The sequence below is a fragment of the Trachypithecus francoisi genome, unplaced genomic scaffold (assembly GCF_009764315.1).
Source record: "Trachypithecus francoisi isolate TF-2019V2 unplaced genomic scaffold, Tfra_2.0 Lachesis_group5, whole genome shotgun sequence".
In the NCBI taxonomy this organism is placed as follows: Eukaryota; Metazoa; Chordata; class Mammalia; order Primates; family Cercopithecidae; genus Trachypithecus; species Trachypithecus francoisi.
Window position 1 is genome coordinate 817672 of NW_022681470.1, and position 4905 is coordinate 822576.

Genomic DNA, 4905 nt, shown 5'->3' on the forward strand with positions numbered 1-4905 from the left:
TTATATTTGAAACAGCAATTCCATGACTATCTACCAAAAAGAAAATAAATCATTATAATATATAAAGACACATGCACACGTATGTTCATTGCAACACTATTCACAATAGCAATGATAAGGAATCAACCTAAATGTCCATCACAAATAGACCAGATAAAGAAAATGTGGTACATACACACCATGGAATACTATGCAGCTGTGAAAAAGAATGAGATCATGTCCTTTGCAGAAACATGGATGGAGCTGGAGACCATTATCCTTAGCAAACTAACCTAGGAACAGAAACCAAATTCCACATGTTCTCACTTATAAGTGGGAGCTAAATGGTGAGAACACATGGACACTTAGAGGGGAACAACACACACTGGGGTGCATCAGGGGTGGATGGTGGGAGGAGGAAGAGAATCCAGAAAAATAACTAATGGCTACTAGGCTTAATACCTGAGTGATTAAATAATCTGTGCAACAAACTCCCATGACACAAGTTTACCTACATAATAAACCTGAACATGTACCCCTGAATTTAAAATAAAACTTAGATAAATAAACAAATACATGTATTAAAAGTAGTTCAGGATTTGCTAGCAATTCTCCCATATTTCACCCCACCCATTACATTATATATGATCAAGGACTATTGTTATTACTAATATTGTTAGTATTATTGCTAGTATTATTACTAACAATAGTCCTTGGTTTTGTTACTTTATTCTGTCTTCTTTTTCCCCCTTCAGTGTGTATCTGATACTCATTTCAATGCTTGAGTTCATTTGTTTTCATTCTCTTTCAGTTTTAGGACTTCCATGCTTCTCATTGTTAGAGATTTTATTTCATGTTTTGAATATGAAGAATATTAACGTGCTTCACAAGTCAAAAATGCACAAGAAGATACATGCCAAGAAGGGATATTCCCTCCCCTATACCTTTTACTTCTTCCCACTCTTCACCTATTGTAGTTAATATACTATTTTTTTTTTTTACTTTTATTTTCTGTGTTTTCATTTGTAGGCGAGCAGATATGCTTTCTCTATTTTCCTTTTCTTTCTATAGAAGAAATTGTACTCTATATTTTTTAGTAGTTTGCTTTTTTCACTTACTAATATTTCTTGGAAACGCTATATACAGATCTACCTCATTATTTTCTTACATTTGCATAATGCTTCCATTGTGTAGATGTACAAAAGCTTATTCAATCAATTTTCTATGCCTGAATATCGAAGCTATTTTACAATATTTAGTAATTATAAATAGTGCTATGATGAATAATTTTCTACATCTTTTTTGTACTGTCAGAGATATATTTTCTAGTTATCAGCAAATTATTGGGTCGATGCTTAGTTAGTTTTGTTAGATATAACCCAAATTTCCCAAACGGGGTTGCACCATTTGTATTCTCACAAATAATATGTGAGAATGCCTGTTTCCCCACATTCCCATCAACAGAATGCCCTGTCAAGGTTTTGCATTTTTTGACAGTTTCGTGAGAGGTGGTATCTTAAGGTTGTTTTAATTTGCATTTATCTTATTATTGTGAAGTTCACCATTAAAAATATATCTAAGAACTATTTTCATATCTCTATATGAATTGCTCTAACATCTTTTGCCCGTTTTCCATAGAGTTTAAAACTCTTTAGTCAATTTTTAATATTTTTATATATTAAGGATGTTAGCCTTTCACCTACAATGTATGTCACACATATTTTTTCTCTGTTATTTTTCTTTTAACTGCTCATGGTGTTTTCCCCCAGTATTTTACTTCAATTTTATGTAGTCAAACAGATTACTCTATATTTCTATTGCATACAGATTTTAAGTCTTGGTTAGGAGGTCATTCCCTACTCTGAGATTATGGAAAAAAAAATCCATTTTTTTCTAGTATTTGTAATTGCCACATTTCCAGTTTTACATTTAGATCTCTGAACCATTTTTTTCCTTGTGGGTAACATGAGGAATGAATCTAATTTTGATTCTGGCAAATAACTATACAGTTGTTCTAACTCCATATATTTAAAAGACTATCCTTGCCCCAGTAATTTATAATAGTGATTTTGTAATATGTTAAATTTCTATATGTAGTAGGACCTATTTCTAGGTTTGTCTTCTATCTCCCTCCCCTCACTTCCTGGTCCCTTTCCCTCTTCTCTCCTTTCATACAGGCTCCAACGCCTCATTATTCTATTATAGTCTCAGCAGTAATTTTAAAATTTAATACAGCAAGTCCTGTCTCATAACTCTTTCTGCTCAGTATTTTTCTAGTTAATCTTATGTATTTGCTTTTTCTTGATTTAGGATCATGTGTCTAGCTTGACCAAAAAGCTTGTAATTTTCATTGCTTTTGTATTAAAGGTATAAAAATAACTTTAGAACTGACCATTTCGTGAGACTTTCTAACTTAGAACATAGATTACATTTCAATTTATGCAAGTATACTTTTCCATTAAAATTTGTTATTAGGATGTTTGTAGTTTCACATGTAGTTTTAAGAAATAATACTAAGAGGTTCTTGGTACAGTTTACTAGTTTCTCACAATGGTAACATTTTGCAAAACTTTAGTACAATACAAACAGCTATTGACATTGATAAAATCCACAATCTTATTCCAATCTCCCCAGTTTTACTTTCACTTATTTGTGTGTGTGAATTTATTTCTGTATAATTTTATCACATGTGAAGGTTTATCCACCACTGTAGCTAAGATAATAAACAGTTCCATCACCACAGGATCTCTTACGTTGTCCTTTTATAACCACCACTTCCTTTCCACTGCTTATCCTTTATGGCTGGCAACCACCAATTTGTTTCCTTTCCTAACATTTTATTATTTCAACAACGTTTTATAAATGGATCATACAACTTGTAATATTATAGTATTAGCTTTTGTTACTCAGCATAGTTTCTTTGAGATTATCGAAACTGTTATGTATATCAATAGTTTGCTTCTTTTTATTTCAGAGTAGCATACGATGCTATGCATGTGTCACAGTTCATTTAACCATTCACCTATTGAAGGACTTCTGGGATGCTTTCACTTTTTGAAAATTATGAAGAAAGCTTCTATCTATGAGCTTTCTTGTACAAGTTTGTAATATATATGTGTGTATATACATGTATGACATATATACACATACATATTGCATACATGTATACACATATACATGACATATATGTATATACATAAATATCACATACATGTATATACATATATGACATATGCCTATACAGCACATACATATACATGTATGTTGCATATATGTATATATACATATACGCATTTATGTTGCGTATTCATTCATTCATGTGGGATTAACACCCAAGAGTAGAATTTTTGGATCGTATAATAATTGCATGTTGAGTTTTATAAGAACCTGATGAACTGTTTCCCAGAGGCCCTGTACCATTTTACATTCCCACTAGCAATGCATAAGCAATCCAGTTTTTCTGTATCTTGATTTAAAAACAAATAGTCATTCTGATAGCCCATGACAGTTTAAATTTACGTTTATTTAATGGCTAGTCATTTTGAACATATTTTCATGTGTTTATTTACCATGTGTATATCCTCTCTAGTGAAATATCTATCCATGTCTTATGCTCCTTTTATAATTGGATGTCTATCTTTTTTTTGTAGATTCTTTGGGAACTTCTACATAGACAAAATGTCTGCAACTAGAGATTGTTTTCTTTCTTCCTTTCCAATCTCTACACCTTTTATTGTTTTTCCTTTTCTTATTATAGAAGCTAGAACTTCCAGTACCTTTTTATTGAGTAAGAAAGATGAAAATGGACATTCTTAACTTGTTCCCTATTATTCAGAAGAGCATTTAGTCTTTATTAAGTCTGATGTTACCTGTAGATTTTTTTGTAGATGTTCTTCAGCAAGTTAAGATAATTTCTATCTCTTTGACTTGCTGCAAATTTTAAATAAAATGATTATAAATAGGAGCTGAATTTTGACAAAAGCTTTTGCCGCATCTTTTCCCTGTTAACATAGTTGATTCTATTAATTTTCAAATATTGAACTAAGCTTGCATACCTGGAATAAATGTCCTTTGTGGTGTTATATGATACTGTTTATACATTGTTAGATTTGTTTTGATATTTTGTTAAAGATTTTATATCTAGGCTCATAAGAGTCACTGGTCTTAAGAAATAGTGTAGTTTTTTGTGTGTGTACTGTTTTGATATTTTCTTTGTTGTATTAATTGAGGTCAGGAGTTCAACACCAGCCTGGCCAGTATGGTGAAACCCCGTGTCTACTAAAACTACAAAAATTAGCCAGGCAGGATTGCAGGTGCCTGTAATCCCACTTACTCAGGAGGCTGAGATGGGAGAATCGCTTGAACCCAGGAGGTGGAGGTTGCAGTGAGCCGAGATCGCGCCAATGCCCTCCAGCCTGGGCGACTGAGCAAAACTCTGTCTCAAAAAAAAAAAAAAATAAAATAAAAATTAACCTCATAAGATATCGTATAAAATCCACATTAATATTTTCTTTCAAAGTTTGGTCAATTCTTTAGTGAACCATTTTGGACTGAAAATGTCTCTGCCAGAGGCTTTAATTTATCTATCCATCTGACAAAGGGCCAATATCCAGAATCTACAAGATCTACAAGAAAAACAAATTTACAAGAAAAAGGCAAACAAATTTACAACTAAAAGGCAAACAACCTCATAAAAAAGTGGGCAAAGGATATGAATAGATACTTCTCAAAAGAAGACAATTATGTGGGCAACAAACATGAAAGAAAGCTCAACATCACTGGTCATTAGAGAAATGCAAATCAAAACCACAATGAGATACCAGCACACGCCAGTTAGAATAGCGATCATTAAAAAGTCAGTAAAGGACAGATGCTAGAAAGGATGTGGAGAAATAGAAACATTTTTACACTGTGGGAGTGAAAATC